This window comes from Cydia amplana, chromosome 21 (genome assembly GCF_948474715.1).
Source record: "Cydia amplana chromosome 21, ilCydAmpl1.1, whole genome shotgun sequence".
Taxonomy (NCBI): Eukaryota; Metazoa; Arthropoda; class Insecta; order Lepidoptera; family Tortricidae; genus Cydia; species Cydia amplana.
Genome location: NC_086089.1, coordinates 23024 through 37286, shown reverse-complemented (window position 1 = coordinate 37286; position 14263 = coordinate 23024). Strand labels below are relative to the sequence as shown.

The 14263-nt window shown below is 37.2% G+C and overlaps 1 long non-coding RNA gene across 1 annotated transcript; it reads left to right on the top strand.

Moving 5' to 3' along the window:
* The first annotated feature begins 720 nt into the window (after positions 1-720).
* On the top strand, positions 721-11353 carry LOC134658044 (uncharacterized). The gene is made up of 2 exons (XR_010097673.1): positions 721-907; positions 11278-11353. It is a non-coding gene; the product is annotated as an uncharacterized LOC134658044 (long non-coding RNA).
* The last annotated feature ends 2910 nt before the right edge of the window (positions 11354-14263 follow it).

Here is a 14263-nt window from a genome sequence, read left to right as displayed (position 1 = left end):
GTTCTTACATTCAACTTTGAACACGCGGCTGGCTAGCGGCACGTCCCGGCATTTCGATGTTTTTAAGCTGAACTGTCAGAAGATAGTTTGATACACAATAACTTAAGTAAATTTGTTCAAATTTAAATGAAATTGGGTAGACGTGTAGTCGAGGGCATTATATTTTAGTCATTAAATTATGAGCAGGCTCGATCAAGGGGTTATTGAGCTAGAAGAGCTTAGAAGGCCAAAAAGCTGTTTGTGAGGTGTCTTGCTATTCTGGTCATTTTATTTGCAAGAAAGTATGGTCGAGTTTGGTATCAAATGAAAGTGCTCGGCTTACACTTTTATACTAGTGGCTCTGTGAGCTGTAGACCTCGCGAGCAGAGCTTAAAACTGAATAAATGTATGGCAAAAATATTTATTAAAATCAAGGTATAGTGCATGTAATATAAACAAAAAATTAAAAACTACATAAAGCTACAAACAAAAATTAAAACGAGATCTAGTAAATAGTTTTTTTTTATACGTCATAAATCGCCTAAATACGGAACCCTTCATGGGCGAGTCCGACTCGCACTTGGCCGCTTTTTGTTTGTTTTTAGGGTTCCGTAGCCAAATGGCAAAAAACGGAACCCTTATAGATCCGTCATGTCTGTCTGTCCGTCTGTCTGTCCGTCCGTATGTCACAGCCACTTTTCTCCGAAACTATAAGAACTATACTCACAGAATAACTAATAGCTATACTGTTGAAACTTGGTAAGTAGATGTATTCTGTGAACCGCATTAAGATTTTTACACAAAAATAGAAAAAAAACTATAAATTTTTGTGGTTCCCCATACTTCGAACTGAAACTCAAAAATTTTTTTTTCATCAAACCCATACGTGTGGGGTATCTATGGATAGGTCTTCAAAAATGATATTAAGGTTTCTATATCATTTTTTTGTAAACTGAATAGTTTGCGCGAGAGACACTTCCAAAGTGGTAAAATGTGTGTGTCCCCCCCTGTAACTTCTAAAATAAGAGAATGATAAAACTAAAAGCGGCCAAGTGCGAGTCGGACTCGCCCATGAAGGGTTCCGTATTTAGGCGATTTATGACGTATAAAAAAAAAACTACTTACTAGATCTCGTTCAAACCAATTTTCGGTGGAAGTTTACATGGTAATGTACATCATATATTTTTTTTAGTTTTATCATTCTCTTATTTTAGAAGTTACGGGGGGGGACACACATTTTACCACTTTGGAAGTGTCTCTCGCGCAAACTATTCAGTTTAGAAAAAAATGATATTAGAAACCTCAATATCATTTTTGAAGACCTATCCATAGATACCCCACACGTATGGGTTTGATGAAAAAAAAAAATTTGAGTTTCAGTTCGAAGTATGGGGAACCCCAAAAATTTATTGTTTTTTTTCTATTTTTGTGTGAAAATCTTAATGCGGTTCACAGAATACATCTACTTACCAAGTTTCAACAGTATAGTTCTTATAGTTTCGGAGAAAAGTGGCTGTGACATACGGACGGACAGACAGACAGACGGACAGACAGACAGACATGACGAATCTATAAGGGTTCCGTTTTTTGCCATTTGGCTACGGAACCCTAATAAAAAATATATGATGTACATTACCATGTAAACTTCCACCGAAAATTGGTTTGAACGAGATCTAGTAAGTAGTTTTTAGGGTTCCGTAGCCAAATGGCAAAAAACGGAACCCTTATAGATTCGTCATGTCTGTCTGTCCGTCTGTCTGTCCGTCCGTATGTCACAGCCACTTTTCTCCGAAACTATAAGAACTATACTGTTGAAACTTGGTAAGTAGATGTATTCTGTGAACCGCATTAAGATTTTCACACAAAAATAGAAAAAAAACAATAAATTTTTGGGGTTCCCCATACTTCGAACTGAAACTCAAAATTTTTTTTTTCATCAGACCCATACGTGTGGGGTATCTATGGATAGGTCTTCAAAAATGATATTGAGGTTCCTAATATCATTTTTTTCTAAACTGAATAGTTTGCGCGAGGGACACTTCCAAAGTGGTAAAATGTGTGTCCCCCCCCCGTAACTTCTAAAATAAGAGAATGATAAAACTAAAAAAAATATATGATGTACATTACCATGTAAACTTCCACCGAAAATTGGTTTGAACGAGATCTAGTAAGTAGTTTTTTTTTATACGTCATAAATCGCCTAAATACGGAACCCTTCATGGGCGAGTCCGACTCGCACTTGGCTGCTTTTTTTTTATACGTCATAAATCGCCTAAATACGGAACCCTTCATGGGCGAGTCCGACTCGCACTTGGCCGCTTTTTTTGTTGATGGTGCGGAACCCTCCGTGCGCGAGTCCGACTCGCACTTGGCCGGTTTTTTTTTTCTATTTTTGTGTGAAAATCTTAATGCGGTTCACATAATACATCTACTTACCAAGTTTCAACAGTATAGTTCTTATAGTTTCGGAAAAAAGTGGCTGTGACATACGGACGGACGGACGGACAGACAGACAGACAGACATGACGAATCCATAAGGGTTCCGTTTTTTGCCATTTGGCTACGGAACCCTAAAAACAACGGGTTGCACTCCGGGAGTGCCGACAGAAGTGAAAACTTAATGACTAGTCCAAAATGTCTGCAGCACTATGTATAATTGACCCATCCTCCTTTCTATTGAAAAACTTTAGTTCCGAAATTGCTGGTCAGTGAGCTTAAATTTGTAGCGTTCATAATTAACGTTAACAAAGAAATTGTAAAGTTACCTTGCAGACCTCGCATCTATAGTTATTTGTACAACAAGAGATCAAAGTTTGATATTTCTTCGAGTGCTTATTTTGAGTCCCGTGCAAGCGAAAGATTCTATACTAGATTCACGAGCATAGCGAGTGAATCTAATTTAGAATCTTGAGCGTAGTAAGGGACTCAAAAGCGCACGAGATGTAAATAACTTTGATCTCGTGTAGTTCACAAAACTTTTCACCTCAGCAGTGAGAACATATTAGAGAACCCGAAACATGTATTCCTTCTTCATCACTTACCTATTCACTCATGTTTTCTTAAGATATACCAACAATTAAGCTTTCACCTCAGCAGCTCGAACAAGGGTACTTTGCTACTTAAAATCAGTGAGCAAAATCGCATTTTGCTCATTTTGTCTCACTCAGTGAGCAAAATGCGATTTTGCTCACTGTTACTAAGTAGCAAAGTACCCTTGTTCGAGCTGCTGAGGTGAAAAATATATTTGGTCATGATGTTTTGAGTTTTATTCACCAGTAATAGACTTCACTTTTATTAGAGATTTCATCAAGATGTAGCTTTATTAAATTATATTGGAGTGATATAAAGTTAGAAATGTTAGAATGTAACTGTGAGATCCTCGTATTTCAGCCCGTACAAGATTAGAACATTGAGCTTTATTGCTTAATATAAAAGTCCAGTTTTAAATAATTGACCTGATTATGATACGTTATGACACTTATGACTAAAGTTCTTTGGTGAATAAAAACGATACACCAGGCTCAGGCATACATTTTCGTCGCGCGGTAGAAAGAGAGGGTTACGCCTTACGCTGTCTCGAGTTTAACGTTTTTTCCCCACCTCAAAAAGTGCACAGCGCCGCTAAAGAAGTTTTCACTTCAAAAACTTATTTTAAGTCGTGTTTACATTAAGGTCGTTCCGGACACGTATTAGGTCGAAATTTTGTTTAATCCTCGTGCTGTGAAACCCTCGCAACGCTCAAGATTATATTTTTCGAACTTTCAATTCTTTCGCTTGCTCGGGTATCAATATTAGCACGAGTGGTTAAACAACAACTTTGCCCCCTTGTAAAACAATTAACTATTCTTGTGTTTGACTTTCCCCATAGACGAAATGAAAAGTAGAGTGTTTAGTTCGGGTCTCCCTTCGTTCGGGCGCCACTCGGGTGATATGGTTCACTTTCCACCCTTGGTTAACAATCTACTATTTTATTACAGGTTGACCAGCTCCACGGATCCAGCAACAGATAGAAAATGGCGATTTAAGAAGGTGCTGCATGCGGGCGGCGGATGGCGGTGGTGGTGATGATCGAATCATTTTTACCCAACGACGCGATGCTAAGATGGGTTGTGTGTTCAATGCAAATGTCGGTTTCGATACCTCCAGCGAGTAAGTATACTGAGGCAGGTGCAAAATCAGGATTTTGCAGGAGCGGTTCAAAAGTACAACCGAATGTAACTTATTTATTTGTTAAGATTTTGGAATCGTTCTGGCAAAATCTCTTAGATTGGAAATGAATAAAATTTGATTGAAAGTAAAATTGTTTGTTACCTAATTATAAGAACATTTAAAATTTATCAAATAACTGTAATTTGATTTTCATGCACACGCACCGTGTACTGTGGTGCAATTGACATGCCTCAGTATACGATGTTTGAGTATATAAAATTATGTTCGTTGCATCAATATGTACGTCACTTTATTTCCAAAACTAATGCGAAATTCAGCATGAAATTTCAGTGGACGTAAATACTGGTATTTTAATCACAAAAGTGTAAACAACGTAAAATCATATAAAATTGTCACTTGCCTCAGTACCTATACTAAGGAGGTATCGGTTTGTTATTTGTAGGACTCCAGACGCCGCTGGTAGTTTTTATGACTCTAACTAAAGTGTCCGAGTCCGAAAGACCTAAAGAATTTTAAAGTTAGTAATAATTTTTTTTTTGCGTTTGTCTAAAATTGTACATGAGTGTAGATCGATTGATGTCAGAATAATCAAAATCGGTCCAAAAAGAACAAACATAGCTACGTATAATTCTTGTTTGCGTTCCGCTGTCGGGTACATAAATCATCTTGCAAGTTAATTTTCTAAGGCCCACTTGCACCATTCCACTAACCCGGGGTTAACCGGTTAAACTTAGAGTTACCATACAATATGACACTGGGTTAACGATTTAACCGCTTAACCCCGGGTTAGTGGGATGGTGCAAGTGGGCCTAAGCCATATTGTGTTTAAACTGTTAGCATATGTAGGTATTACCACAGATAACAAAACAATGATGCCAACTTTTCGCCACTTTTATGTAACTATGACACACTGTTAGAGTCTGTGCGGAAAGAGAAGAGTCGTGGAATGTATTGGGCCCCGTACATTACACGACTCTTCTCTTTCCGCACAGACTATTCATAATTTCCATGGAACTTAAATGCTGGCAGGTGTGCACGCTGTCAGAGGAATGTCCAAGTGACTCGGTTCAATAGTACATTACTGCAGACGCCGGGAAAGAAGGGCTTGCTGGGTGAGTAGGTATAGACGGCCGACCGTAGGGAGGCCGGATAGTGATACGAAGTCGGCAAGACCTTTTCACGGCTAGGCATGTATAGTGCTTTTCTCAAACATATGCAATGAAATAAAAAAAATCACCACTCAAAAAAACAAATTATAAATATCAACCACAAATAGCTACACGACTAAAGTTTTTTAATTTTTCTTCCAATCCTGCCATAAAGACTTTTTTTTACGGAAGTCGTCCGTATTTCGCGTGTGTAGTGTTCGAATAGACCCTATTAGGGCCATTATACACAACCTGATAATAAGAATCTCAATTTCAATAAATAAAATAAATGCAGAGGATTTTAAATATTGTCTATGGTCTCTGGTGACTTACGTATAGACAAGATTTTAAATTTATTCATCAACACATTGAATAATACAGATTCGTATTCTTAATATCAGTACGTTCGTGTATAACAGGCGTTAACACGGATATTTTGGTCCGATAACCATTCATTCACTAAAAATATTTAAAAAAATATATAATTCGGCTGTTTAGCCTGTTCATGGACACAGACCCCATGTTTACATTAGAATTAAAAAAAAATTACTTCCCGGCCTAGGCCTTCAATTTCGTATGAAATTCCTTTACAGTTCTCTGGAGTTGCTCCGCCCTAAACGAGATACTTCGAAGTCTGATATAACGCCCGGAGCGACGACATTTCATTGCATGTTTGAGAAAAGCATATTGTCAGACCTGGAGTCGCACGTGTAGCCTGTAGACCAAATACGCGAAGATAAGTTTACAAGAAAGTAGTTAAAATTTGTGACGTTACATTAGGCACTAAAACGTAAATGAGGCAAAAAATCGTACCTATACTAAACCTGCTAAGTCTTGGAACTACGAGGAATCAGAAACAATTCTGAATCCTTCCCAAGTGATTCCTAACTCCACGTATTCATAGGATTACTTCTTCATTCCTCTCAGAGTTATTCTATTCACTTTTTCGTAACTTACATTAATTATATTTTTAGATTTCATTCACCCACATTTCACTCCCTCCTCACAACAAGCTTACACACATACAAGTTCCCACTTCTCTTTCTTTCCTTTGCTTATGTTTAATATAATTATACATTGTATTATTGGTAACTCGTGATCACCTCGACCCCCGCGGTACAGGCCATGCCTATATAGTGCGGGGTTCACTGCGATGTGCCTGTTAAACTTTTATTGTCATTATAAAGTTATGTGACGTTATCAATGAAAAGGGACCTCATTGTCGATGGCGCTTACGCCATTATTAACGATGCTCCGATTTAAATACAATGCCGCGCGACGCTGTGCGGCGTGAGCGCCGTCGACAATAAGGTCCCTTTTCATAGATAATGCCCCATATTGTTATTGTTAAGACTGCCAATGCCCTACGAGTACAATATACCTAACAACGGATTCAGGATGTTGTCGGGAGTGCGGTGCCGCGCTTGTGTAGCGCGTCGGCGATGTTTGCTGCAGTGCTCGTGTGCTCTTACAGTTGCCCCCTTATATGATGCGTGGAATGGAATGCGCGGCTCCGTACAGTCTCGGTCGCTGCTCCGGCGACCCGGTCAGCTAAATAATCAAACACTGGAACTCTATTCATTTAGAGTCCAGAAGTCATATTTATAAGTTTATCTACCCAAATATCATAAACCCTCCATGATGCGTCCAAGAACCACACATTATGACCACCATAAAAATATACTGTTTTGTTAGAACCAATTTCTTATCTGTAACAATGTTATTATTGCTAAATAATAACATCGATTTCGATAATATTATGCATTCAAATTTCGAACATCTTTGAAAAACAAAGAAATTTGATTTGACCTCTATTCTAATATCAGTCGAGATGACGTTTAGTTCGAAATGAATTGTTAATTTTCAAACAAATTTGACAAATGTCGCACGTAAGTAAGATATCGAACGATATGATAGTTGGGGCCGACTCTAGTTTGTCTCTGAATTAACAAAAAACTATGACAGCTGCCAGAAAACTTTTCAATACTGCCATTACAGGTTAAAATTTGTTTTGTTGCATAAAATTGTTCAATTTAAACCATAAAATGAGCGATCAAGATGATATAGATATTTCGGCGACGCCTCCTGATATCCGTGACAAAGCAACTAACGTTATAAATGACTTATTACCAGCTAAGTCAAGGAAACAATACAAAGGAACATACTTCTCTCCGAGCTGGGCAAGTGAATTATAATAATTGCACCATCCAAACTGTAGGTAAATAATTATTATTGTTCTAAATCAATTTCTTCATTTTCGCATTTGTTTTCTGTTTTATTTTACTAATAATTGTTGTTAGTGGCCCTGAACAACACCGCGATGCCGGTCATAATATGGGGCTCCTGAATGCATCATGAAGGCTTATGATATGTGGGTAGATAAAGTAGTGTATGTAACTGTACATAATTAGGCATTAAAACACTCGTGTGATCCTTTTAAGAAACTCACTTCGTTCGTTTCTTAAACCCACACTCGTGTTTAATGCCCTTCATTATGTACAGTCACATAAACTACTAATATGTAAGGTAATTCGTTTTAAGTACTTTATTAAGTGTCTTGTCTTGTTTTGTGTTACTAACATAGCTGTAAGTTCGTGTAATACTAATAACTCTATGGACAACAAAGACTGAAATAAAGAAATATATTATCTAATAATACTTTTATTTTGCGTTCTTAAGTAATATGAAGAATCATTGTAATTAGACATAATCGTAATAAACCTATGAATAAACTTACGTTTCTTATTGAATAATTAATGGATTATTTAACAGACGGAAGTGAAATATTTAAGAGAGTAAGTAGGTTGGGCATCGCGTCCGAAACACTTCACACACACACTTATGATACACTTCATTTCTACAAATATAATACCCAGCTACGAAAACTGCTGAATTAAACGCCACCTTGTGGCATAATGTAAAAGTGTAAAGTATAAAATACTTGGTTCATCGAGTACTTAATTATAGTGAACTCACAAGCTCTTAATGGTCCTATTTATATAAAATAAATTATTGGTGCTAAAGTCCTTTATGCCAATTTTCGCATTTAGAATTTTTTCCAAAAACTGGATAGTCAAAAACAAGCAACAAGTGCGGGAGTGCCGATAGAAGTGAAAACTCAATGACTAGTCCAAACGCCTTTATTATATCTGAGGTACAAACATGTTCAAAATGAAGGTCTCCACAACACTCCGAAGCGATATGTTTAATAGTAGTTTATGCAACAGTGATATAATAAGGGTTCTTAAAATTCAAGGGTCGAAGTTACAAAACGAGACGTAGTCGAGTTTTGTAAAAAAAGACCCGAGAATTTTAAGAACCAATTATGAGCTGTTGCATACATTACTTTTTCTATGACAGCTGCAGCAAAAAAAAAAAAAAAGTTATTATTAAAAAAAAAAGGGTTATTATTAAAAAAAAAGAGTTATTATTTAAAAAAAATTGAGTTATTATTTAAAAAAAAAAAGAGTTATTATTGTAAATGAAAACATACCTCTTTCAATCAAGATGATCGGAACTTGTATCTTTAAAAAAAATAAAGCAGTTGTATTATACTCATAAGATGACTGCTAGCAGTCATCTTATGAGCCTATAGACAAAGCATTCAAATGACATTGCTTTAGATATCACTGTCAGTCATTTAATTGACACATTTAAGTGCTGGAGTAGAAAAATAATGTAACAGCAGATGAGGGTGATGAATTAAAATCCTTAGTTGTGGATACTCGTACCTCGGTGAAATTTTTTTCAAATTCTGAAGCTACTTCTAAATTGGAATCTATAATTTTGTTATCATTATCAATATTTAGTTTAAGTTCTTTAATTCTGTGTTTCGAGCGACCAGTCTCCACATTTATTACTTTCCAGGTTGCTTAATGTCGGAACTACTTTTTAGGGTTCCGTATCGAAAGGGTAAAAAAAACGGGACCCTATTACTAAGACTTCGCTGTCCGTCCGTCCGTCCGTCCGTCTGTCACCAGGCTGTATCTCACGAACCGTGATAGCTAGACAGTTGAAATTTTCACAGATGATGTATTTCTGTTGCCGCTATAACAACAAATACTAAAAACAGAATAAAATAAAGATTTAAGTGGGGCTCCCATACAACAAACGTGATTTTTGACCGAAGTTAAGCAACGTCGGGCGGGGTCAGTACTTGGATGGCTGACCGTTTTTAGGGTTCCGTACCGAAAGGGTAAAAACGGGACCCTATTACTAAGACTTCGCTGTCCGTCCGTCCGTCCATCCGTCCGTCCGTCTGTCACCAGGCTGTATCTCACGAACCGTGATAGCTAGGCAGTTGAAATTTTCACAGATGATGTATTTCTGTTGCCGCTATACACACCGCTATAACAACAAATACTAATAATTTTTAAGAAAAAAAAACCGACTTCTATGCGGCCTGGTGAAAGATTATTGTAGATGGTGCGCTATGTAGAAAATGAAGCATTTCGTTTCTGTAAGGCTAGCAGTTCTAACCTAACCTAACCCACTTTTGTTCGGTTCTGTGAGGATAGCAGTTCAAACCTAACCTAACCCACTTAACGGCGCATGCGGTGCGGTGTACGGGGGTATGAGCGGGAGGGGTTTGGCCTCATCATACTTTATACCTACATTTTATGGTAGGTAATCATAGTGGTTTATTTAGTTTAGGTATCATAGTGGTTTTCCGGGTCAAGGTCCGGGTCTGTGTCCGAGTCCGGGTCCGAGTCCGGGTCTAGTCCAGATCCGAGTCCAGGTCCGGGTCCGAACCGGATCCGGGTACGAGTCCGGATCTGGATCCGAGTCCGGGTCCCAGTCCAAGTCAAAGTCGAAATTCGAAATCACCAAACATGTACTATGCGTCGTTGAAGAGTTCTGTTCTGATCATCATCAGCAGTTCCAGTTCATCAAATGCGACAGTTTTTAATGTTAATGCTTTATTTTATGATGAAAATACAGAAAATTCTATACGTGTGCCTTTAAGATTTGAGGAGTTCCCTCGATTTCTCATGGATCCCATGTTCAGAACTTGAGCTTGACATAAATATGGCTTAAAAACCTAACTTGCTTAACAAACATAACGAAAAGAAAAAATCGCCAAACGCGAGCTATGCGTCGTTAAAGAGTTTCGTTCTGGTCATCATCAGTAGTTACACTTCCTCAAATGTTACTTTTTAAATGTATATGCTTGATTTGTTGATTAAAACACAACAATCACTATATGTATGCCTTTAAGATTTGAGGAGTTCCCTCGATTCCTTATGGATCTCATCATCAGAACTCGAGCTTGACAGAAATGTGGCTTAAAAACTAAACTTGCTTAACAAACATAACGAAGAGGACAAATCGCCAAACGTGAACTATGGGTCGTTGAAGAGTTCTGTTCTGAGCATCATCAGCAGTTCCACTTCATCAAATGCGACAGTTTTTAATAAAAATGCTTGATTTTCTGATGAAAATACAAAAATCTCTATACGCACACCTTTAAGATTTGAGGAGTTCCCTCGATTCCTCATGGATCCCATCATCAGAACTCGAGCTTGACAAAAATGTGGCTTAAAAACTTAACTTGCTTAACAAACATAACGAAGAGGACAAATCGCCAAACGTGAACTATGCGTCGTTGAAGAGTTCAGTTCTGATCATCATCAGCAGTTCCACTTCATCAAATGTCACGTTTCTGAATGTATATGCTTGATTTGTTGATAAAAACACAAAAATCACTATATGTATGCCTTTAAGATTTGAGGAGTTCCCTCGATTCCTCATGGATCTCATCATCAAAACTGGGTTTTGACAAAAACGGGACCAATCTGTATGCATATACATACAATCAAAAAAAGAATTTTCAAAATCGGTCCAGTAATGACGGAGATATGGAGTAACAAACATAAAAAACAATAAATTTTTGGGGTTCCCCATACTTAGAACTGAAACTCAAATTTTTTTTTTCATCAAACCCATACGTGTGGGATAGGTCTTCAAAAATGATATTGAGGTTTCTAATATCATTTTTTTCTAAACTGAATAGTTTGTGCGAGAGACACTTCCAAAGTGGTAAAATGTGTGTGTGTGTCCCCCCCCCCCCCCCCCCGTAACTTCTAAAATAACAAAATGATAAAACTAAAAAAAATATATGATGTACATTACCATGTAAACTTCCACCGAAAATTGGTTTGAACGAGATCTAGTAAGTAGTTTTTTTTTAATACGTCATAAATCGCCTAAATACGGATCCCTTCATGGGCGAGTCCGACTCGCACTTGGCCGCTTTTTAGGGTTCCGTAGCCAAATGGCAAAAAACGGAACCCTTATAGATTCGTCATGTCTGTCTGTCTGTCCGTCTGTCTGTCCGTCCGTATGTCACAGCCACTTTTCTCCGAAACTATAAGAACTATACTGTTGAAACTTGGTAAGTAGATGTATTCTGTGAACCGCATTAAGATTTTCACACAAAAATAGAAAAAAAAACAATAAATTTTTCACCTCAGCAGCTCGAACAAGGGTACTTTGCTACTTAAAAACAGTGAGCAAAATCGCATTTTGCTCACTGAGTGAGACAAAATGAGCAAAATGCGATTTTGCTCACTGTTTTTAAGTAGCAAAGTACCCTTGTTCGAGATGCTGAGGTGAAAATTTAATTGTTGGCATATCTTAAGAAAACATGAGTGAATAGAGGTAAGTGATGAAGAAGGAATACATTTTTCGGGTTCTCTAATATGTTCTCACTGCTGAGGTGAAAAGTTTTGTGAACTACACGAGATCAAAGTTATTTACATCTCGTGCGCTTTTGAGTCCCTTACTACGCTCAATATTCTAAATTAGAGTCACTCGCTACGCTCGTGAATCTATTATAGAATCTTTCGCTTGCACGGGACTCAAAATAAGCACTCGAAGAAATATCAAACTTTGATCTCTTGTTGTACAAATAACTATTTGGGGTTCCCCATACTTCGAACTGAAACTCAAAAATGTTTTTTTCATCAAACCCATACGTGTGGGGTATCTATGGATAGGTCTTCAAAAATGATATTGAGGTTTCTAATATCATTTTTTTCTAAACTGAATAGTTTGCGCGAGAGACACTTCCAAAGTGGTAAAATGTGTGTCCCCCCCCCTGTAACTTCTAAAATAAGAGAATGATAAAACTAAAAAAAATATATGATGTAGATTACCATGTAAACTTCCACCGAAAATTGGTTTGAACGAGATCTAGTAAGTAGTTTTTTTTTTATACGTCATAAATAGCCTAAATACGGAACCCTTCATGGGCGAGTCCGACTCGCACTTGGCCGCTTTTTAGGGTTCCGTAGCCAAATGGCAAAAAACGGAACCCTTATAGATTCGTCATGTCTGTCTGTCTGTCTGTCTGTCCGTCTGTCTGTCCGTCTGTCTGTCCGTCCGTATGTCACAGCCACTTTTCTCCGAAACTATAAGAACTATACTATTGAAACTTGGTAAGTAGATGTATTCTGTGAACCGCATTAAGATTTTCACACAAAAATAGAAAAAAAACAATAAATTTTTGGGGTTCCCCATACTTCGAACTGAAACTCAAAAATTTTTTTTTCATCAAACCCATACGTGTGGGGTATCTATGGATAGGTCTTCAAAAATGATATTGAGGTTTCTAATATCATTTTTTTCTAAACTGAATAGTTTGCGCGAGAGACACGTCCAAAGTGGTAAAATGTGTGTCCCCCCCCCCCCCCCCCGTAACTTCTAAAATAAGAGAATGATAAAACTAAAAAAAATATATGATGTACATTACCATGTAAACTTCCACCGAAAATTGGTTTGAACGAGATCTAGCAAGTAGTTTTTTTTTAATACGTCATAAATCGCCTAAATACGGAACCCTTCATGGGCGAGTCCGACTCGCACTTGGCCGCTTTTTTTTATTTTCTGACTTAGATAATTTCGCTTAGCTATATGACAATCTACTTTAAATTTCTTCGAATATTCCTTGACATGTTCTTTAAATTCATCACTCTGATTAAACCGCCGTTCCTCATACAAGGCATACAGTTCAGGTCTTCGTTGATGTAAGTCCGCAGTAGCCCACTCACTAAAAATTAACGGATGCACCACTAACTAGGACCGATTTTGAGGTGAATATCGCATAATAAAGTTCCATAAAAGTGTGAAAACATGAATTATACATACTATTGGGACTTATATCGGAAGGCAAAAAGGGTAGCGCCTGAACTAAACTTTGCTTCATTCTTTCCACGCGGTCCGAGGTTACTGATACAAAAGTTATTTGTTTTCTCATGGTATTTTTCCTTAATGCCTCAAATACCATTAATTGACTTAAGTGGTCCGATTCTAAATTGCTGATAACTTTTTTAGTACCTAATAGGAAAAATATCAGTAAAATATTATCAATACAGGTTGCACTAGTATCAGTCACTCTAGTGGGCTCCATAAACATGTGGTTGAGATTACAAGATTTGAAAAGATTCAATAATCTACAAGACATTGTTGAATTTTCCAAAATATTTACATTAAAGTCGCCGCATATAAGCATTTCTTACTAGAAGATGATATTTTAAGTAGGGCAGATTCCAATTCTTTCAAATAAGTAATTCAAAATTACATAATGGCAGCCTATACACACAGACAACAATAAATTGCTCTAATTCTAATGCACTTAGTTCTATAGTCCGTTCAACAGACATGGATAGGTACAATGTCCTTACGTTCCTTAAATTTTAACTGACTATTTAATATAATTAATGACCCACCATGTATGGAACTAAGTCTGGTGAACGAACTTCCCGCCTGGTGATTATTAAATTGAGGCATTAAAATAATTCAAAAAAAGTTCAATCTGTAAATCTTTACCTCTACTTAATACATTGAATATTTTGATGCACCAGGTGGATATATACTTTCCATGTTTGCAGTATTTTTCATTATATTTATTTAAAACTAAATTGCCAGAGACAGAATCTCTTGTCTTAACAGCTAGTTTGAATCAT